This window comes from Agelaius tricolor, unplaced genomic scaffold (genome assembly GCF_023055355.1).
Source record: "Agelaius tricolor isolate 1412-34295 unplaced genomic scaffold, bAgeTri1.0.p SCAF_11, whole genome shotgun sequence".
Taxonomy (NCBI): domain Eukaryota; kingdom Metazoa; phylum Chordata; class Aves; order Passeriformes; family Icteridae; genus Agelaius; species Agelaius tricolor.
The window spans coordinates 9,473,725-9,497,972 of record NW_027269271.1 but is presented as its reverse complement, the minus strand read 5'-3'; the positions used below and the strand labels follow the sequence as shown (position 1 = coordinate 9,497,972).

Here is a 24,248-nt window from a genome sequence, read left to right as displayed (position 1 = left end):
AGTAATAAAGCAGTCAAACATGAGTAAGGAAGCTCAAAACTCAATTCACGTCTTTCAAAGTCAATTTACAAGGAAAATACCTTAGGAAATCCCCACCTGAAAAGCAAAGTGCTCCTTTAATTAGGCCAACTCAAGTTGACATACACAGAGAGAAGAAAAGTGCACTTTTTAAGGTTCAGCTTTGCAGATAGGAAAGGCTAAAACTCTCTTACACTGAAGGTAAATTATAGCATCCAAAATAAAGGCTCTAAAGGGAGAAAAACTGTCTTAAAGTTTACAAGTTGCTCCCACCAGTAATTCCCCATATTAATAATCTTTAAACAATAAATTTCTCTCAGAGCTGTTTTCCAACATTCTATCTCTATAAAAGAACTTATAAGATTCAACAAGCCTTCTGGTTTTGTCTGTCTTGTTGACAGATTAATAAACCCTACAGTTTGCTACATATAAATATTATTTTCGTTTATATTCTCAGGTTTAACTTTCAGTGTAAGATTTAGCAAAAAGTTAATTTGAATTCTAAAACTCCTTTCAGACCCTCAAATTCATATGGTAACATTTTCAGCTATCAAAGTCATATGCATAAATACTGGGCTCATGCCTTTATATTTCCAGAATTAGCAGTTAAAGCTAAGCTTTTTGATAATGGAAACAGATTTTGGGGCTCTGGTTTACCTGCTGAACCTCTTCCTGGAAAACCATGGAGCTGGAGCAAACACATCCTTGCATGCAGATTTCTTGGCTGTGCAGTGTCACACCTCACCCAGGAGCTGTCATTTCAGCAGAAGGAGCAATATCAACTCAGACCTATGAGGAAAGCACAACACCCAGCAAAGAATACATTAGCTTCCTAGTTAAGGACAAGGGGTGCCAACCCACAGTCATTGCAGACATTTCCTAATTAGAAGGCAAAGGGGAAGAGTCCTGGAAATAGAGCAACCAAAGGTCTGAACCCACAGATCAGCTAAACACCGCAGTTTTCTTCCAAGCATCCATACCCAAAATATCCACTGAGATTTATATCTAGGGGATACATAGAGCTGCCTAAAGAACTGCACACAGAAAAACACTCTCAGAAGCCAGCAGGTTGAACATAATCCTCCTAAACTATTTGGGGGACTAATAGAGCCACAGGCCTAGAACTGCAGCCTTTAAACTTTTGCTGGCCTTATAACAATATGGCCAGAAATTCTCTCCTGGAATTTGGCCCTGAAAACACTTCTCTGCCAACTGACAAAGGAGCAGGCACTTGTACTGCCTCTCTCTGAAGAAACCACATACCCACCCAGGGCACAGACCTTGGACTTCAAACCTGAACACACCCCCAGCTATAACAAGATACTGTGATTGACGGGTGCTCACAAATGTCTCCTCAAGAAGCAAAGAGCAATTCAAACACTGACTTGGCAATAGAGAATACACCACACCTGGTAATGGAGACACCGTTTTCCCTCATGTTTAGGATTTGCTCTGATGCCTGCTCAGAGGAGCAGAAAGCAGAGGGGAAGGGAGCTGCACACAGTGTCAGCCTGCTGTGCTGGACATGCTGAAGTGAGGCCAGTGGGGCTCCTCTGCAGAGGGGGCTCAGCTCCAGCCTGGCCCAACCAACAGAGAAGGTGTGTGACATATCTTTGATATCTTTGTGGCCAGTGGCTTTGGGCTTCTCCATGGTGAGACAAGCATTGAATGGGCTGTTTTAAGCATTCAGATATTTTATTTTGGTACTGCATGCTAATTAAGCACCTGACCCAGCCGTGGAGCACATTTAACAGAAATACAGCAGCTTGATCAGTCTTACAGTAGGCTAATTTTGTTATGATTGTTTTAAATGCCTACTAAAAACTATCTGCATATCTTAAGTGTGATTGAAAAATTAATTTTATTTCTTCTTATACAAACAAATGGCTCTTAGCATTTTTAGAAAGGTCCCTGGATTCTATAAAAATTGGAAATGCTGCAAAGATACAAATTATGAACAAATTTGTTTGCACATTTGCCATCAGCATTCCTTTTTACAAGATAATTTTAATATTACACCATTTTAATTTTCAGCATGGCAACCATGCATAAGCATCATCTGGGTGTTGAATTCTGGGGGTAGCTGAACTGCTTTATAGGAACTCTTGCTGGGTGGTGTTCTGTGCGTGTGCAAGGCAGCGTGATATCTGCTTTGCTTAGACTTGACTGCAAGCAAACCAGTTCTATAAAACAGCGGAATTTCTAAATTCACAGAGCTAAAGGTCTGGCAAGTGAAGAACTAAATGACAAATACCACATCAGCTGAACATAAAAGCATTCCATGTAACAGAAGATACCCACACTTTAAGACCAGAGACCAGTTTAACTCCTCAACCATGCAGGATGGCAAAACATTTGTTACCTAACAGCAACTTCACATGGCATTTTTACATCCTGCCATCTTTTCACAGGAGAACAGTAGATTAGACTTCTACCGACTCTGAGAGACGGGGAGTGGAGCCAGCAGCAATATTTAGCAGAGTGACTGATTTCTGGCACCATCTAGCTTCTCTGCAACAGGAATCTGGCAGCCTGGTAGGTGCTTTTCAAAGACACAGATTGAATAATTGATACTAGTGCTATCCAAATACTCAAGACAGCACAAGAAAGAATAAGAAATAAAGTAGTTTTGGGGCTTAAGATCTACTTTTTTTTTCACCTCCAAATACAGATTGTGAGGTAAAAATCCTGGGCAGAATACCAAAGCCAAGAGAATGCAGACTCTGTTTATCATTCAGTTTCTGACTATGCAACTCTGCCAAATATCCATAATATATATAAACGTATTAGACAAAAAGAAGCCATAATGCAAGCAAGACTATTAATTGCTCATTTTCATGAGATATGGTACAATGTGAAAAGAACAGATTTGTTTTGACCAGTGGAACTATTCCTAATTCCACTCAGGAACTGCAAAATTCCAACGATTATTTGTAACTATGAGACAGTGGATTTATAATCATTCACTGCACTTAAGGGGTTTTGAATGCTGAAAACTTCAATCCCCCACCACCAGCTCTGCATGGAGAACTGCTGACCATTTGAGAAAAGCAGACATGTTTTGTGCTGAACATCATAATTCATTAACTGATGAGATGATGAAGCCTTTGGATGCTTGTGCTCTGTAAAATTTTGCAGAAAAACATTTACTTGTCAGCATGAGGACATGTTTACAGACTCACACTTTGGTAAACTAGAAAGGAAGACAAATAAGGTTGGCTTATATCCTCAGTAGAGGAGGTAATGCAGAGAAAAAGGAGGAAAAAGAAAAAAAAAAAAATCTTTTTGGACTATACCAGACCAGCGAGCACAGTCTCTCCAATTCAGAACTTTTCTCCAATTCCCACAGTGTAACTTTCTTTCCATTTGCCTGAAATCACCTGCAATGTCCTTTGGGAGCTAATCCCTACACATTTGGTTTACTTGGCATAGGCCCAATAAAAGCAAGGATTCTCAAATGCATTACAAGCCCAACCCACTTTCTCACTTCGTCTTTTCAACTGCATGTGACCACAGCCACTGAAAATAGAAAATTAGCTACATTTACACACAAGTAACACAGAGGAGCCTCCTAGACGGAAAAAATGGAACATAGTTACATGCTTTTTCCTATAATCCACTTAAAGTAATATTTCTCTCCCTCAGGGTTGTAATGTATTCAAGGCAGTTTCTCAGTAAAGAGGTCTAGAGCTATTCTGCTGTCGATTCATTCATGATCAGCTCTGATTTTGTGGTATCATTGAATAACTGAAGTGTAAATGCAAGACAGGCATAGCTGCCTATGTGTTTTAATGTATTTCAAAGGTTTTTTATTCTAAGAAGAGTCTTATGTTTTCTTCTCCCTAGATATGCTGGGTTTTTAGATTCCACATTTTCCAATACTTTTGGTTATACAATATTAAGAAGGACCATATATTTTTCATGAGATGGGGACATGGGATGACTGAAGATTAAAAAGTATTTGGTATGGCATGAATAAGAGTATCCAAGTGGAAAGGAATTTTAAGATTTAGATCTAAGAACTCAAATGCACCCAATGAGAACCACAGGCAGAAGTCTGAACCAGAATTTGAAACTACCCTCAAAGTCAGCACCCGTTATTTGAAGACATTTTATACTCATTGAACAGTAACAGATCAAAATGAAAGAGCAAGCAAAGCAAAATGAGATAATGAGAGGAAAGCAGAGAACATGCTCATAGAGGGGAAAGGGAAATTGAGACATCTGTCATTAACATCTGACTTGGATGTCTCTTAATGGGCTTATATTGAGTTCTATGTTACTCAACTGTGATTACTACAAAGAATGAGTTTTTATATCTCAGAATATTCTGGATGGGAAGGGACTCATAAGGATCAGCAAGTCCCACTTGAGTGAACAACCCATAGGGGATTGAACCCACAGCTTTGGTGTTTGCATCACACTCTCACCATGTCTAGAACTGAAGTATCTTGGGCTATTGCATTCTGTTCACCTGAGAGACCAACTGCAAGGAATTGAACAGATTTCTGTGATATTCCTACACTCAGATTTCAATCTTCAGTGATGCACAGAAGAAAAGCACTGGGATTATCAAGAAGCAATTCCCCTGAGCGTCAGGGAAGGAGAATTTTTAAATCCCTTGGTCCTTTTGAAATTCTCTGCATGCCATTTCAGAGTAATGTATTGTTTTAAAAAGCCTGGTAGGGAATTCTCTAGAAAGCAAAAAGTTAGATTTCCTGATATGCACATATGCAAACCTCTGACTCCTGCATTCTCATGTACCAAAAGGTTGCAAATTTAGTCAAAAAAAAAAAGAAACCAAAAGAACCCCCACCACACAAAAAACCCCCAAACAAAACAAAAACAAAACCCATAGCCACCAGAATGTACTACATTTATGTAAATATTTTCAGAAGGCACATTAAGCAGGTAATTCAATACAATCATAAAGAGATGAATGAGATTTTAATCCTGACATTAAAATACCCAAAATAGCTGCTTCAAGATGGAAAAGAATGCAAAGAACAGAGGAGACAGTTGAAGTGCTAAAAGCATTATAGGAACCTTTATATTTTATATTCAGGTGGAGTTTGTCATGAGCAGCCCACTCCCTTTTGGCACTGAATAATTCCCAGCATTTTCATATCACATCTCAGATACACATATCAAAGACAACTTTCTAATCTTGCAAGTGTGCTTAGAGAAAAGGAAGGAGAGCAAAAAATACCAATAAACTCCCCCTTTCACCCTTGTCCTCACCTTACTGGCCAATATTTCTTGTTTTTATCAAATATCTGAAGAATTCCCCTACTAGACAGAGGAGAAGACTGAAAGAAGGTAACTGATTTGTAAGTGCATCCTATCATGCTTTTATTTGATAAATTAAGATCAATTTTATATATATATTTCTCCCATAACAGGCAAAATTGTAGTTCTAGACATAAAAGTGTCTAGGACCTGCTACTTTTATTGGCTTGTTAAATGAATTTTGTTAGAGAAGAATCTAGATCTCAGAAATCATTTGTCTTCAAATTCCTCCCAGTTTTTACCACAGAAGTACGGTGAATCACTAAGTATTTGAGCTGTTTGTTCCCCTTCCTCACCTCATTGTGTTTGACATTAGATTAGGAGTGCTGTGAACACCACATGACAATAATACTGACCTCAAGACAGGGACCTTCCTGTGCCAAGAAAAAAAATTTTATAATCTACATTTCACGATAAGAAAATTAAGTTTCAGAAACATGAGACTAGTTGTACCTTTCTTTGCCTATATTCTAATCTTCCTTCCATCCTATTCACTAATTTATTTCCTCCTCAGTCTTGTACTCCATCTCCCAAGCCTTCAGTGACAGCTTTTAGAACCTTAAACCAGTCTCAGTCAATAGGTTGAGCTCAGCTGCCAGATCCACGGGATCAGAAAGATCAGAACACATTTATCCAAAGTCCAAGTGCAGTTCCTTATTCAGACAGCTATGCTGCCTGCTAGTTATTGGGTAGAATTGAAAACAAAAGTTATATTAAAAGACAGCAGGATCATTATTTCTCCTTTCTGCCCCACCTCCTCAAGTGCCTGAGGTCATTTTCCACAACAAAAATGAAAGCCCTTCTTGAAAGTGTTTTTGTGCTAAACAGCAGTGGTTAATTTCTTGCAACTAATTAGTTATTCAAGTGAAAGTATAATGATCCTCCAACATGATTGAAAGTACTTCAACTGAGTTTCCTGCTAACAGCATACTTCTAGAAAAGATGCAATAAATCAGCAGGGTTATGGAAATCTTTAAACAAAAGCAAGTCTATGACAGGAACCCATTAAAGATACAGCCATGTAATATTTATGCACCTAGCTGACTCGTGCTTTTAACCCAGCACTTTCAGCTATAGCTTTTTAGCACCTGGGTCGTATTCAGTAAGAATGAAATTCACCCTATCTGCTAAGAGCCAGCACAATGTCTCTGCTTTAGGTGTTCAGAGTATAGGGCTTAAGGGATAGAACTTCCCTCCAAATGGAATGTCATCCAGATATTTCTAAATAAAAATACAAATAGAACACCTTTGAACAGCACAGAAAATGTAATCTGTGAGCCTCAAGCTCCCTGATTACCTTTAGCAAGAAAAGAGGCAGGCACTGACACAAGAATGGTTTATAAATCCAGGGAGGTATTGATGCAGAAACAAAACTCCTCAGAATAGCCAGTATCACCTATGATTGTTCAGATCATGATTTGTGATTAGGAGTGGTTACCACAATGGTGATAGGGGATCTCTTGAGACTTTTACACTAAGTCCTGACTGTGTAAATTGCCATCCACTTACTCCTGAACCTACTAATTCATTTCAGAATTTGTATTTAAATGTGTTGGGTACTGCAGAAAAGCAAGACCCTGTGGCTGAAAAATGCATTTTGATAATGTTTGAAGCTTCTGGGTGCTACAGATGTACTGATCTGTTTAAATCTCCAAAACAAAGAGATATTTCCCTTTCTTTTTTCACATTATTCTATCTGCAGGTATGCTTGCATGTATTTTTAAGCTACACAAGTGCACATGAAGCAAAGAGAATTGTTTAATTTCTTAACTTAGTTGGCTGTACAGGCTTTTCCTTATCCCATTCACTCATTTACTTCGTGGCCAATCTCCCAGTCAGTCTTCCCACAGTTTTAAAAGACAGAATTTGGATTCACAAACCAATTTGAGATGAGGACTCAAATACAATTTCCTGGCCTACCTTTCCTTGCTGTAGCAAAAGGCTGCAAAAAAGGGAAACCTTGCTGCTGTGAGGTTGGGACTCTGGGAGGTGGGAATTGAAGGACAGAGAAAAGGAAACCAGACATCACTCCCCCTTCCCACTAAAATCAACTCTGTCTTCACGATAGGTTTTTGGGCCAATGACCACTTTCAACTCACACCTTCTGTTGGAAAAATAAATTAGGAGTCCAGCTTTATTTTGTCAACAGAAAGTTTAAAGTAGTCACTGGAGCAAAAAGCTTTTCAAAGGGTAGATGAGCTCAACAAGGACAAGGAGGAGGATGTTGAGAAAGCCACAAAAACACAGGCAGATTACAAACCATTAAAGGCTATGCCATTTTTCAATAATAAAGATAAGGCCTTAAAACAGTTCTGTAATTTGTATCTATTTATTTCTTTAGAAGAATATGTATTACTTTAAAAAGCCTCTGTCAGAGCAGTAAAAGGTATTTTGTGTTTGTGTGTGTCGGTCTTGACAAAAAAGAGCCACCAGTAAACTGAGTAGGCATTTGCTCCCTGAATACATGGGATTATGCTTCACATTTGTGCTGTAAATCATTGGATCCTGTACAAGTAATTGTACTGCAATGGGTTTTGCTATGCTAAATATTTAAACTGTGTGCCCAGTCCTTCAAAGTCTGAGCTTATTCTGTGTTCAGAGCTTTTTAGAGTTGAGTCAATAGCATATTTGTTTTGAATGGCTGCTCCTAGATAACAGTAACAAAAATCCAAAACTTGTTTACATCATTTAACATGCCTAAGAGCTTAGCCTGAGACATTAAAAAAGCCACACAACAAGCAAACAGAAAAATGCAATCCTTTAGAATAGTCTCTACTGGTGAAAAGAAGTTACGCCATCAAAAAGCAAAAAGAACGTTTTGCCAACTCTGGACCAAGAATTGCTTTGTTTTTAAACTGGAGCAATGACTGGCATAAAAAGACTTCAAGGAATTTCCTCTTCTCCCTGAAGATAGTCATGAGCCTTTCTACTGCCCCAGAGTTTGTGTTGTAGTGATTGCAAGGAGAGGTGCCTCTTGTGGGTCCTAAGCAGAAGCCCTTGTTTATCAGAGTGTGCAAAATGTGGAAAAGAGTCAAAACAAAGCAAATCAGGCAATTCCATTAATCCTGGGAAAACTGTTCCCATCTGAGCAGTACCTTCAGCTCTAACAGGCTCTAATATCAGCTGTGTAGCAAATGCCCCTGGCCTATTTTCTTAACTTGAATTGCTACCTTAAGAACAAGGCTTCACCAACATGTACACACCAACACCCATGGAGTGTTCTACACATTCTCAAACTGCATTTGTGCTCTAAATTCTGTAAAGTAAGGTGATGCTTTTGGGAACAAAGATGAAGCATAATTTCTCATCTGTTTCAAATTACACGTGAAGAATACCGAGGATGCTAGTAAGAAATAGATTAGCATACAGAATTTTCACAAAGGAAAAAAATGCAGAAATGTCAAAATACAATTACAGCAAAGGAAATAATGCAACCAGGCAATGATTTACCATCCACACATTTTTAGAATCACAGTTCTAATTGTTAGAATCCAGTGCAGAGTAGTAGACACAGTTTTTGAAAAAACAAGCCTTTCATATCTCTACACTACCTTGAGAGCTCCTGATACCTAATCTGGAAGCAGACAAAACTCAAAAAGGTGCCTCTTTTCCAGTGAAGACGTGACTTCCCCTCCAAGGGCCTGGGGCACTGTGCCTCAAATGCTAATAGCTTGAGTTGTGTGCAATAGCCCTATATTGTTTATATAGCACTTCACATGTTCAAAGCACTATGAGATATCAGCCATCACTACACTTTTATGAGGCTGTAAGTATTACCCACTAAACATCAGGGTTCAAATGACTTGCTCTTGATCAAAAGAAACTTTGTGCAGCAGGACTATAATTATTTGAATTTGGTAATTCTCACAGACCATTCCTATGGCAACACAGATTGAAGAGGGGGATGGGATATTAAAGCCAATTGCGATCGCACCCTGCGCCGGCAGCGAGATGGACACGTGGAGGATCTCTTAAGCAAACCTACACTCACAGCACCTTTTATAGAAAATAGTAGAAAATTATTTAAATAATCAGGAGCAAAAGTTAAACAAAAGGTTTTGAAAGCCCACAAGCATGTTTTTCTGTATCTATCTATTTAACATATTCACTGTGAAGAACATAAAAGACAACATGCAAATGGTACTGAAGTACTCCAGAAATCCTAAAAGGGGGTTCTGAATTCATTCTGAAGCAGTTTAGGAGGTTTTATACCAAGATTAGTAGGTAACTTAAAAGCAAGTCCATTTTCTGCAGAAAAAGAACTACAGTTTCGTGTCCTATGGCTGACTACAGTAGGACTCAACTTTTAAAAATATAGAATGTTTTTGCTCTCCATTTTTATGCATATGTTCTTCCTATGAAAATTCAACTATGCTGACATTTATATCGCTAGTCTCAAAGTATCAAGTCTCTGCTCCTGAAAAAGAATACAAACACAAAGGAGATGCTGAAAAACAACCAATGTATCCACAGTATATATGACAGCCAAATAAAGGCTTGACATAAATGCTAAACAGGATAGATGCTGAAGATTCTTCTCTTTACAACTGAAATCACTTGATCCAAAAACCCTAACACTGAGATTGAAGACAGAATAAGAAAACTCTTATCCTCTGCCTTTCCATCCTGTGCCCATCCTATCCTACAATATTGTCTTTCCCACCTCTTACATTTTGCCTCATACACAGCCCTGGTTTCCACACACACCATATGTTTTCAGAGCACAGCTTCACAGTTATTGGCCTTAGAGCCTTGCCTGCAGGGTCACGTGGGAAATAGATCATACTACCAAGACAACAATGTAGACCACTACACACAGTCCAGATTCATCAAATAAGAAAAGGGTGCCTATTTAAAGCCATCACAGGAAAAGGGGGAGGGAAGGAAGGAAAGAAATTCTCTTCAAAGGCAGCAGTGAGTGCAGAGAGAATTACTAACAGAACCTTTTGTGTTTTAGCCAGGTTGATCATGTTGCTGTGAATATTTACCCTCTATCTTACAACTTTCACTTGGCATTTTTCAGGTACAGGCTACACAGAACTCTATGCCAGACTATGCTTGCAATTGCTACTGTTTTGATTAATATTGTCTGAAAAGTTGAATTACTGAAATATTTGCTAAAACATTAAAGTTTAAGTATAGCATCAATAGGTGAGCATTACTTCATGGCTATTAATGTAAGAATCAGTTACCATACTCCATCTACTGATCTAAAGAACAGATGTTTGCATATGATTTATGGACACTGAAATATGTGCATATCTTCCATAAATAGTAATGTGTTCCAGTAACCAAGAGTAGAGAATTGTGATCCATAAGATTGGGAAGTTGCAGGCAGTATTAGAATTTATTTACCAATTTCTTGGCTTTAAATAAAAAGCAAATCTCATGGAGCCAGGGCCTGAATCCTGAATGCTGGAAAAGTGCTTACAATGTCAAACAGGACTAACAACATGCAGTAATAAATTGCAGTTGGGCTCAAATGGGCAGACACAAAAGTCTGTTTAGAACATGAGTGTAACTATGATTTGTTAAGTAAGAGTAACAATTTATATTGATTGAGATGTAATAAATCTAAATAGTAAGCAAAAAGCCAATATTACTGTGTGTACTTTCACATTAAATATGGGCTTGGAAGTTTCTTTAGTATCAAGATTTAACAAAATACCAATCAGGTAGAACTCTAATGGGCAAAGCACATAGTTTTGAGCTCTGCAATTAATTTATTTCTGGAAGCGCAATCAAATATCTGATTGAACTAATATCACTGCTGCTTCTCACATTTGTTCTGTTCCTAAATTAGCTTGGCTAATCAGTATCCCACCTCATAGCCTGTGTTGTAAACATGTAATATTAGCTGATGGGTTTCATTTCAAGAGCACAGTCAATTTTTGGACAGCAAACTTACTCAAAAACTTAGTCAAAGTCTACAAACATACAAAACAGCATGTTTGGAGATGTCACAGTTTCTGGGCCATCAGAACACTGATAAGACAGTGAACTTCAGATGACTCTGTGATGGCTGTGCATGTCAAACAAGTTTGATTTAGTTTAAAAACCAGTTTTGTGGAAAATATTTCACCTCGAGGTGTTTTCTGTTTTTCCACCCTCTTATTCTATGAGCAAGAACCAGGAATGTACAAAAAAAGCAGCCTTGTAGAATGGAGAATTTAAACATGGCAATCACAATTTTTTGCTCCTGTCTCAGGCTGGCATGCACTAGTGCTTCAAGATGTTATGCAGCTGCTCCTCTTCCCCTGAGATGGCTGTACTCCAGTAAATGGTGAAATACTCCCTCAAACTTTTTTTTCCAACAGAGGTTAACAGAGATGTTTCCATAGGTCTCAGGCAACATGAAAACATGGTGATTGTGTGGTTGGGTTTCTTGAAAAACACTAGCCTTAGATTTACTGCATTAGGAGCCGATGCTACACTCCAACACACTGCAGAAACGACTGCAGTTAGTGTCTGTAGAACACAGAGTCTTAGATTACAGTGATTGTTACTTGATTCTGTTCTTGCAGATTTTTAGATCACAGAAGAAACAAATACTTTTCATTTTGTCCTCTTGATAGCTGCACAGATTCTTTGCTTTCAGCATATAACTCAAAGTCATCTAAGAACAAATTGAATTTCTAATAACTACAGTCAACTGGATTTAATTCCTTTCAGTGGAAGCACAGCAGTGTCAATACTTACTGAGATTTAGTATTACTGCTGATTTATTGAAAGTAAAATGTCAATACAACATGAAAATTTGTCATTTTAGAAAGGTTTAATAAAAATGACAAACACAACACAAAAAATTGAAAATATAAGAACCAATAACTGATCATTCTAATTCACTTTTTTCCAGATGAGCATCCAGGTGTCAGCTGGTGTAAACCCAGATGCCACTGACGTCAATGGAGCTTTCTCAGTTTACTCTAGCTGAGAATCTGATCCCAAGTGTGCCTCTGCCATTTTTAGACGCTGCCACTGGAATTCACTTTTGCAAGACAATTAAAAAAACACATCTACACATTGCATTTCTTCCTGTCCCCAAGTGTTTAACTGGAAATCTGTTGACAGACTGTGGGAAAGGGCTAGTGGGAGGTGGAAGTAGCCAACAACTGCATCCATGAGATAACTTTGCAGTATCAGTATGAACACTGTTCCGTTGTCTTCCTTTTATACAAACGAATATTTGGCTTCAGAAAGTTTTAACTCCACCTTCCACTAACAAACAAATCCATGTCAGCAAAAGAAAAATGATGCTGTAACCCACATGAAGTATCTACCTCATAAATTTGCTAACATTTGCTAACACAGCCTTTTAAGCAGTACACATAGATTGTTTTAATGCACCATTAGAAAAAGTACCTAAAGCTAGAAGAGCCTCAAGGCTGAGTTCTGTGTATTCACCTAAGCATTTGTTCCTAAGCCATCTCCCTGCTGCACCAGCAGTAAGAGTGGTAACAGTTCTAAGGCAGCTGTTTGAAGCGGCCTGCAAGCCAGACTGCGATCTGGCTGACATCTTCCATATCTCATCTCATTTGTGTGGGCAAGAGAGGAGGAAGAAAGGAAAAGGTGGGGCAATAAGCAGGGCAGAGTAGTACTTGACAGCTTTTCCAAACAGGGAGAGGGAGCTTTTGCCTCTGTTTTACATAAGGCAGTTGTTAACATGAGTGCATTGTATAACAGCTTCCCAGCATTAACCACTACACTGAAGCTGGAATGTTGGTCTTTTGATTCAACGTAGCAAAGTCAAAATGGGAAAGGTAATTAATTACAACTGAAGATGCAGCTCACATAGTATTGAAATAATTGTCTATTTGTGCAAGCACAACAACCATATCTTCAATTTAGGTCAGGCCATCAAGAGGAGGAAAAGGACTGAAGACTGAAGATGAGATGCTCTACTTCACACAGTTGCCCTCTGGAAGGACTTGCAAAGGCAGTCACTTAAATTAAGTACAGGTCATCAGACAAGATATCTAATCTATTCCTAAGACAGGCAGCTCTTGCAGTCCAAATCCCCATGGCCTTTGCAGCGACACGATGAACTACTTCCTCATGTACCTCTGTCAATTCACGTTAGGTTGCAGTTTTTTTAAAGCGATATTTCATGTACATCATGACCCTATTGCTCAAAGCAAGGAAAGTGCTTTGGTTTATTTATGACCTACTAACCTTAAATAAAAAAAAAATACATCCAATCTGAATGTTCACATAAGCCTGCAGATCTGAAATAAAATTTAAAATAAAGCTGGCATTTGTAACAGCTAGCTAAGTCCAATAAGGGATTTTTAAAAAATGAAAACCAGATGAAAGAAGATGAAAGCATATTTACCCTGCATAACCTGCACACATCAGGAATCAGGGCTGGAACCCAGAAATACCTTTTGTGCTTAGAAGTTTCAGCCCATTTCACAGGCTAGGTGACCAAGGAAATACTGAGGATTTCCATTGTGGGGGGTGGGGAGGCATTAATAACAACCTGTGAAAGTAATTCCTTCCAAGATGCAATCCACCCAGCCACAAGCTCTACACAGCTCCTCTCCTTCCCCTGCACCCCATCCTAATTGCCAGATATCAACCAGGCAAGCCCCCATACTGAAATATGAAGTGACAGATGGAAGCAGGGAATAAGGGCACAGGAATGAGTACTGAAAGAAATGGAGAACAGAAAACAAGCTTATAATAGGGTAGATCTTAAACATGAGCAACCCTTAATCATAAAGTTAATTCATTTGGCTAGAACAAAGTTGAACAGATGCATGTAAGACTGAGTTGGAGAGCCTTATTCTCTCATCACTCATGCCAGTGTGCAGAGGTCTTCTCCTAACATCTATGGAATTAAACCTTGGAAATTTCACTACAAATAAATGGAGAAATAAAAATAATCACAGCTAAATATTGGCAGCAAATATCCTGTGCTGCTGTATTGGGAAAGGAAGGTGGGCAGCTACATTTAATTAAAATGTATTTGATTTAGCTATATTCATGATCAAAAGTGGCCTTCATAAAAAAAACACATCTAATCCACCAAAATAGTTGATTCTGTTCTGGTCTAGTTCTCCAGCAGGCTATATTAATGACTTTTTCTTTTAGTTGTATTAGATGGAAAATGCAGTTGAGTCAACTAATGCAATAAATACCTCCACACACAGAACAATTAGTTGAAAGAAACAGTTAGGACCAAGTCCTTGTCATAGTGCTTGTTTAGAAAATAGGCTGGGGCAGCACACTGATCAACTCCAGTCCTTTAGTGTGGGTTCCCTTAACACAAATACAGACAAAACCCAAACATTTGGGAGAGGGAGAGAGTAGAGGGCATCGTTATCCAAAGGATAAGGTAAACAAACAACAATTCATGTAAGTCAATGAATCTGTCATGGAATTTCAGCACAGTTAAGAGTGGACCTAGCAGAAAAGAAATCTGACAAGTTGAGCTTCAAGAACACCTGCATAAGAACTCTGCTCACAAATGAAAATAAGGTAAAATTTCTGGATTACCATGTTTTGTCTTCTTATCTGGCCTCTAAAATTCTTCTGCAACACAAAACCGACAACCTTAATTTTTAAGTATTATTTATTTTTATTAATAATTAGGACAATTGAGTTGGAAAGCTCAGAAGGTTAGGAAAAAGTGCTGTGTTACTGTGGAAATTTTTAAGAATAAAGACTTTACTGTGTGATGATCAGCTGAACGCGTACAACATGCTGACACAAAAAAAAATACAATAAATACAGGTCAAGCCTTGATATACAGTCGCCTTTTTTCCTCCTGAAAACTATCACAACAGGTTCTGCATGTGTGAAAATTTGTAAGGAAAAAAAGGCCTTCTGTCTCTGAGATATTTTTTGAAAAATTAAGCCTTCTTTAAAGAAAATTTATTTTTATCAATCCTAAACAAGTTTTAATCCAATTGAACCATGTCAATAGAAGAAATTTTGTTCAATTGAGCAATCTCTAATTGGCAACACTAATTTGTAAAACTCTCAGCCAGCTCTGTTCATTTATGGGATCTCATGTTTTGTTTTACTGTGAAGTTCAGTCTTGTGAAATAACAGACAACATTAATCCACTCATGCCTGAATCTCTAACCTTTATTTTTAAAGCCTGAATAAGAGAAACATATTTTCCTTTCATAGAAAGAAGTCTGGAAAACTGCCAGCTCCTTGCAGAAAGACTGAAACATGATCTGCAGAGAAGGGTGTTGGTGTTGGTAAGAGAAAAATGATTCAAGTTGCATCATCTGTATAATTAAAATCACTGTGTGAATTTTGATTTTCCCCCCCTACTTTCAGACATTTGAGGATGCAGTCAAGTCAATGGAGTTCTGTTGTAGTGGTTGCTTCAGTGAACATTCAACGCTGTCGGTGAGTTTGGAATTAAAGTGAAAACCATCGACCGTTGATTGTACCCTCCAGCTAACCATCCTCCTCCTTACTTCATGCTTTCAGGCCTTAACACCGAAGATAGCAACCTAACCATCTTATGATGTTTCTCCCTCACCCTGCCAAGCTTTACAAAAAGGTCACAATCAACATTCATTGCTGTCGGTGGGTTTAACTATGTGGACAAGCTCACTGAACAATGAATGCAACTGTGGCCCCACATTGTACAGTTGCTGTTGAGAGGAGCAGCAGCTCTGAAGGCAATAGTGAGAAGCAAACACTTGTTATAAGCTACAGTTTTCTGGTCAGAAAAATAGTTGGGGGTATCCACTTTTTGCTTGCTTGGTTTTGAGTGTGTTTAACTTAGCTGACTAGAAAAAAAAACTTGCTGCCTTTTTCTGGAGTATTGTCCTCACAGGGTTCAGTACCATTGAAAATGTGAAAATTCTTATTTAGTATGTGTGCAGAAAAAAATAACAGGATAGGAAGCTCTGTATATCCACTCCTAAGGATTCTGACATAAGAGAAAAGAATATTTAATTGTCATTTAACTAAGCATTGTTGAAGAGTTCAAAAGTTTATTCTATACTTGTCATGACAAATACAACTGGGAACAAATGGGATTTAAGAGTTATGGATAAAAATGTTACATCAAAAAATATTAATTTATTTTACATTAAACTGACTTTAAGAACATAAATACTATTGCATTTGCTATTTTTAGAGATCTGCAAAATGACAAAGAAATGTATATCCAGAAATAATAATGGAAAAGCAGTTAAATTTTAAAGTTATTGTAAACTGAGTACCTATGTCACACTCTGAGTTTTACAATAAGAAAATAAAGCGTAAATAAGCTCACAATTGTGTTCTTATTTCTTTGTAACCCTTTATTAACCTGATCAGACACACAAAAGGACCAGTCTACATTTCTCACTTCACACAATCATCCAAGGTAAGTTCTACCTTTAGACTCAGTGCAACTCAAATACTCTGCAGCAGGAATTGCTTACAAAATCAGGAAAACTCACAGCATATCATCATATCACTCATATCATTCTTCTCATTGTGGGAATGTTTATAAACAGTACTTTAGTCTGATTATTTACAAAGTTTCCTCAGCACATTAGTCACACAAGTAGTCCTGTGTACTAAGCTTGCTTGGTTTATCCATGTTTCTCTGGGTAGGAACTGAACAGCAGAAAAGTGTCAAGGCTATCATGTGACAATACATCTATAGCCACTCCTGGAACAGTTATCAGTCTAATTAAATGGTAGGAATGCATTTCAGCAGTTCAATCATGAAAGAGATCAGTCCTCTGTCACCTGTGAAACTAACATTTATAGACTCAAAAAACATAACCTCACTAGCAATATCAATCCTGAAATTATTTGGACATTATTTAAAAGTGGTGTTTGGGAAGATTATCTTTTTTCATTCTAATATTTACTGGAGAAGAACCCACATGCTCTGTTGCTCACTGAATATCCTGGTCAGAGACAGAAGAGTAAAGTATTAAAAGGAAGAGTTGCTGTGGATAAATGATTTCTCAGCAACGCTGTTCAGAGATAAGCCTGTATCTTTATGTTTACCCATTTCTACAAAAATGGGAATTTGAATTGCTACAGACTTACATATTGCAGGGAGATAAAGATCATATTAAAAGGACGACTCAGAGGTATACGTTCTGTCTAGTAAAAGAAAATTTCAAATTAAGTTATAGCTAGTATGTTTTTGCTATGAAACAAAGTTCTTTACTGAAACTTAAAAACCAGCTCTTCATTTTGCAAAACACTTATTAATGCTTGTTACAGATGTGTTATGTGCCTTTAACAGAAATAATACTTCTCGAAAGAGAAGAATCTGGAATTTCTCAACACTGGGAAGAGCTAATGTCCTGGAACATGAGTGGTTTCTGTATATATGTTTTCTCTGCTAACTGATAATGCCTGAATGATTAGCATTGAGGAGGGACAGACTCCACTGCAAGAAAAAGAATGTTACATCCTTTTTTAAGGCAGTACTTTCCCTCAAAATACACATCTCTCCTGATTTCAGGCATCATTTTATTCCATATACTTACTAATGGAAGAAGAGCTATTCACATCCTACTAAGTCAGGATGCAGAAACCTCAGCCAGCATTGACCTAGGCACAGATAGTCCAGTCTCATTGCAAATATAAAATATTTCCACCTTGACTGCAAGTTTTTACAGGTTTCTGAAGAGAAGAATGACTTTTTAATGGTGCCTAGCATGGGAATTTATCAGTGATTTTAGTTACACCATGTTTTCATACAGAAATGGAAAAACGTCTCCTTAGTGCACAGATATGTAGTACTTCATACAACCTGAAATCAACATCTACAGACTAGTTACTTAATATTCACTGGAAAACAATTCCATTATTCCACTCCCCACAAGAAATGTTGGCTTGCACATGTGTTTCCTTATGCTGTAAAGCCACAGAACAATCCCAACTTGGCAATGATAACTGTGATATACTGTGGAAAGGTTTCACGGTAATTTTCATGGGTTTTGTTAATAACATACATATGTACTCAGTACAATGCCCACAGGCCACAGAAACATTCTAGAAAATTGCTCCTCATTGTCATTGTAAATAATTCACTCACAGCAATATTTTTAGGTCAAGCATATCAAAGTTGCAGTAAATGCAATGGACCTTGACATAATAGGAGCACTGCTTTTACCGCAGTGGAGGAAGAGGAGAGGGAATGCACTTCTCATCCATGAGAGATCAGCTGCTGCTCCCCAGTGTGCCCAACACTGTGCTTGAGTACAGCAGAGGTGGTACTAAGGGCTTGTTATGAGGTTTGGAGTTGTTGGGATTTTTAATTACCTCTAAGTTCTTTTTTTCTCCCTGGCTTCTGGCATAAGATGATTTAAAACATCCAACCCAACAGCTTCTGTATCAATTCTATAAATTCTGCTCAGCAAGTACAGAAACACACTTGGTTGTACCTCTAAAACCACAAGTCAAAGAGTTTCTATGGTAGAAATAGTCTGTGATATTCAGGACCATGGCAGGATGAATATGATAGACTTGCTTTTTGGCACAGCTGACACCACCGCATTAACATCTCTTGCTTTACAGATGGTGAAGTGACACAGTAAGTTAAAGAGTTAAATATAGAAGTCATTTATAGTTGAAATAGAAGCAGTATCTAGACAATTTTAGACTCCAGCCATGTTTTTCTGGGAAAATTAAAAAAAAAATAAACAAGAATGCCCCTGCAATCCTGACTTTTACCTCATGTAAATACCTGGTTTTCTTGCCAACCACCTTTTTTTTCCCTATTAACGTATATCTTTGTTCCTTGCCAGAGTTACAATGGTAACCAATTATTTTTTCAAGCATTACAGAATAATTTTTACATCTTGCCTTCTCTTTTATTTAGGTTTGTATAATTTTGTTTGAACTTTAGTTTTTTTTTTCTTCCCATACATCCTCCTTAAGTGCAAGTGCCAGAAACTTAGACCACATTCCAAAGAGCCCAGCCAGGGCTAGCTGAAATAGTCTGATGTCTCTTTATTTTACAAGAAATCACTGATCCTTTTCAGCCAAAAAAAGCATTTGTAACGGCACCACACAGTTAACACTTGTAAATTTATCTGACATTATTCCATAGATACAGTGTCCACAAGTTTTTTCCTAGTTTAAAATAGATTATTTTATCCCCTTGAAATGCACCACTTCCAATTTTTTGAATTTAAGAGGGTTTTTTTCCATAATATAGCTCCTACTTCCCCCCCACCCTTCCTAAATCACTAATATTTTGAAAATTAGTGTTAGAAACTACATGGTAACACATAGAAGTGGGGATGAATTTAGAATACAAGCAGAAGCATATCATGATTTAATTTTTAAAAATTAAACTTTCCATTGTACTGCTTTTCTCCCACATTATTTTAGGAGTACAAACTGAAAAAGAGGCAGCAAAAGCATAATGATTAAATTTTCCTGCTGTCTGCACCTAAAGGGTATTTACAAGCTCAGTATTTCCATGGCTGTGGTAGAGCCTTCACTTCATAACAACCAGTAATCACACACTGGATACAAATATTCTGACAAATACACTTAACAGAAGGTTTATGTTTGAGTTTAGCAATTATTGATCTGAGGAGGAAATGGGGTAAATCTTCAAATTGCACAGCTTTCAAATACAATTCTTATGAAAACTGACAGAAATGCCCAGCTTCTACATCTTATGAGCCTGCTTTGCATTGCCACTAGAAATGAAAATACCCTCCTCCTCCTCAATTTGGACATGAACTAACACCAGAAATTTAGGGAAAGCCTCGGGTACAAAAACTAATCTACACAAGCCATAAGTTAGAACAGAAACTGTCTGTATTTCAACATAAATCAGCAATAATCCTCCCAGTTCTGCAGACAGTCCACACTGCATATTTTTATCTTTCCTGATTCTACTTCATGAAATACAGCTGCTTCCAACATAGCCCTAAAATTTTTTGTTTTAACGAATCTGCTTTAATCTAACAAGTTCACAAAGAGATTATAATGAGACCTGATGATATAAATTTCTGGGTTGTGTTTTGTTTGGTGGGGTTTCTTGTGAGTGTCTTTTTAATCCTTTTTTTTTTCCACTAGGAATGTCACACTACTCTTTATGATGAAAAAAATGTGAAAAATGGACCAGACAGCACAAATCTATGATACCAGTGTTTAGAAGGTTCAAATGTCAGGTCAGGTAAAGAGGAGGGAGAGCTGGAAAGCAACATGTGCCTGGCTTTCAAGATAGTGGAAGTTTCATTGCACTCCAGAGAAACGACAGTACACGTAAACTGCATATCTCAGCTACGGTGTCACCTCTGGGTACCAGCAGCTTGTCCAACTCATCATACTATTCAGCTAATTGATTGCATGGATCTATTATTTAGTGATTAAACAGTTAAAGTATTTTACCACAGGCATTTTGAAACACCGAAACAAAAAGAAATACAAAAATATTTGTTTTAGCTAGTGAGAGTTGAGTCCAGGTGGTTGCCCTCAAAAGTCAACATCACCATCTGATGTGTAAAACATTCCTAATTATCATAGAGTATACCCCACACTAATTACTCTGCTTGCATCAAAATAATGAGCCGTGGTAAGCCTCAGTTCATGACAATAGATTTACATTTAAATGCCATCCAGTTCTCTCAGTATCAATATGCTGCTGGTTACCAGACTGACAGACATGATGAAATGAGGCTCTCCCACAGACAGGGACAGTGAACACACTTCAGGGAGGCCACAAACTGCTAGAGGGATAACAAAACTAAAGGAACTTGGAGAGACATTCAGGATATAGCTGTAGGAGACAGCAGGAGAAAAAAAGACATGACTTTATAGACAGCAGCCAGCTGTGGCCTACAGCAAATCTTAAAAGAAATCTTTGTAGACTCCCCAGGAATGCCTCTGTACATCCCCAAAACAATCGCAGGAGATTGTTCCAGAAGTTCATGTGGATCATGGTCTGCTACCTAATGAATTCAGATTCTCTGCTGGTTTTGGAGTCAACAGTTTCAGTGAAATTATGCCAGTTTGTACAAGCTGAGGATTTGGTAAGCCAACACACAAGAGAACTGTAAAAGAAGTATGGTCCCACACATCCTACACTAAGGGAAGAAACGCAGAGGTAGATGTCACTCCTGGGGGAGGAGGAAGAGAAGAAACAAAATAACATGTACTTGAAAAAACACACCTTTCCACCTCCAGAGAGAGCATTTCTGCCCACAGACAAACTGTGGGTGCCCCACACAAACAGCACTTGGACACTTCACTACTCCATGGGTGCAGATTACTGCTTTGCAGGTACAAATAAGGAGCTTCAGAACACAACAGGCAGGAGAGTATTTTTGGGCAGAAACATCTCACCCACATTATGATAATCTGGCCTTTGCCACCACATGACAGTCTCCTCAGCTTCACAAAACTTGAGCTATGTGGGTGGGAAAGAGCTCACAGCTTATTTTTGGCTGGCGATGGCTCCCACAGCACAAGTGTATATATTTGAAGCAATGGCAGCCTGTTTCCTCTCTCTCCCCTCACATTATGCACTTCCATCATTTCCCATTATTTTGACACAGAACTAGCAAAGTAAGCCACTCATTGGTTACATTTGAGAAAAAAAAAATCCAAGTAAAACATTATCACATCTTTTAAAATACCTCCTGTCACAATACCCAGGAGGTTCTTTATTTTGGGTGCTTTTTGGCATCCCTCTCTGGCCTAGAGCTACATATGGACTTCAAATGTGTATCAGCCTTCACCAGACATGATTTATGTTCTGCACAATTTAGGCAATGCAGGTACATGTACAAATGCTGCTAAGTGCTGACTGCAAGTGCCTTCTGGAACTAGCTGACATGTATCAAGAGTGAGATAACCAAACCACAGGTCTGCTCAAATTGAATACCACAATCTGACTGTTAAGAGTGAATTCTAAAAACAAAACCAACCAAACAAAAAAACCTCCTCTTCTTTCATCTCTCCATTGCTACATCACCCATCCCATCAATGCCTTTTGTCCTTTTGTGGATGCAGACAAGCACTTAAAACACTTCATTCTTGCAGGAGAAAAATAAACCAAACCAAAACCAAACAAAACATTATGTTTCCTTCCTCCTTACACAGATGCCTATCTATATGGGAACAGGATTTCTGCTTTAAACCTTGCATTGAGATTCTAAGGCATTGCTGTGTCTATAGCTAATTATTCAGGAGCATTGCTGAGGAGTAATCCAAGTCTGAGACATGCATGCCTGTGCAGAAGGGTTTGTTGCTTGAACTTAGGAGTGTGCCTTTCCCATCTTAGCATCTAGCACTAGAGGCTCCTCTCTACTTAGGTGAGCACCAGAGTTATATTTTCCCAAAACAGAAATCTTTCTACCTCATTCATTTTCTGTGAGGGCACCATCAGATTAGCTCAGTATAGTCATGACAGATTTGCCAGGAGGATATACTATCCTTTGATGAACTGAAACTAAAAACTGATTTAATCAAAGTGCCTACAAATAATAGACCATGTTTTAATGACTATTTGAAATTCTCAAAACAGATTATTTTGCCTTCTTTCTACCACAAATAAAGTGTAATATATAACAAGTGTTTATATATATATAAGGTCTACAAATAAATTTTGACTTGGATCCCAGATCAGTAAGATCACATTAGCAGCTTCCTGCAGTTGAGGTCACAGGTGCTGGCACCACCATCTCCTCTAAGAGGAGGACTTGCAGCTGTAAGGCAGAGAGAAGAACTCTCACTTGCTGAGAAAAGAGCTCCATATCTCTGCATGGCACCCAGACATTGGTGGGTTCCTGAGCTGCCACAGCTGATGTACCTTGATCATCATCAGAAGCTGTAAGAGCCATTGTTAAAGTGAGCACAGAGCCTGCACACAACACTGCAATGTGAGCTCAGGCTCTGTGTTCACTTTAAGACTGTTGGCTGCTACATTTTATCAGCTCTTTTGGAAATAAGGCTGCTCAGTAACTGCTTTCCAAGCTTTCACATATGTACAATTCCCATCAGCTACAAGTGTAAATTTGCAAGCAATGGGAACAACACACACTCAGTCTGATGGAATCTGAGAGAAGGTAAAGCTGTCACCAGATGGCATTTTTAAGTTTTGTAGAGCCAGATATTCAGAAAGAACATCTGAATTTTGAATGCTTCATTGTTTTTTGGGTTTTATTTTCTTAAAAACTCCCCAAACACAGCCTTTTCTCCTTGAAGTAATCTTGTGATATTCTGTGGCTAAACCTCCAACAGCTCATTTTTCATGACTACGTACCTAGACTATAAGAGCCCTAAATTAGTACTTGGGTACAGACTGCTCAAAAATTCAGTCTAAAATGTCAGTAAATAAACTTCTTATGAATATAATTTTGAGTCAGCCCTAACAGTAGAAAAAATAAGTAGGTTGCCTGTTCCTTTCCTACAGGGAAACATTGCCAAAAATATATAACTGTCACTTTTCATCTTTGGAATAATGTTAGCTACTGAAAAAAAAGATTCACAATGAGCAATTATGTCTTCAGCTTTCATGTCATTTTACATCATTCCACTATCAGCCATGCTCAAAAGCTTAGAGGCAACATTCTAGGTCAGTGACTTTTGCAGGCAGTGTATTCACTGTTTGGTAATTAAATTAGATACACTTTAAATAACCAGATTCTGAAACAGACAGCCACTTATAAACACGTGACCAAATGTATCACTGCCACTGATGACACTGCATGTGGAAAATTATGCATGTTAGCAATCATTAACTATCACTGAGGATTATAAATTTAAGGATTATGATATTAAGAATAACTGGATCAGCAAATCACTGCAGAGAAAAATCTTTAAGATGTAGCTAAGAGCCATACTGAAGGACTGACCTACTTTTCATCACCAAGTTTTATTTATACGTGTCTAGAATTTTTTCTTATGGTTAACAAAACATTTCCCACCAAGAAAGCTCTCAACTACTAATAAAGCTAAATAGAGAATGAAATATTGCAGTAGATGCTCAGCTTTTA

The 24,248-nt window shown here is 38.0% G+C and overlaps 1 long non-coding RNA gene across 13 annotated transcripts in view; it reads left to right on the top strand.

Annotated features, from left to right (window-relative positions):
- LOC139594240 (uncharacterized) overlaps positions 1-16,554 on the top strand; it is a 61,809-nt gene extending 45,255 nt beyond the window's left edge. For 3 of the 13 annotated variants that reach the window (XR_011680553.1, XR_011680547.1, XR_011680558.1), the window contains 2 exons: positions 2,430-2,553; positions 12,164-16,554. This is a non-coding gene — a long non-coding RNA (uncharacterized lncRNA). Of the gene's footprint in view, positions 1-1,462; positions 1,617-2,429; positions 2,554-12,163 lie in introns of all 13 variants that reach the window. The other 10 variants (XR_011680556.1, XR_011680555.1, XR_011680549.1 and 7 more) reach the window with 10 other exon arrangements.
- The last annotated feature ends 7,694 nt before the right edge of the window (positions 16,555-24,248 follow it).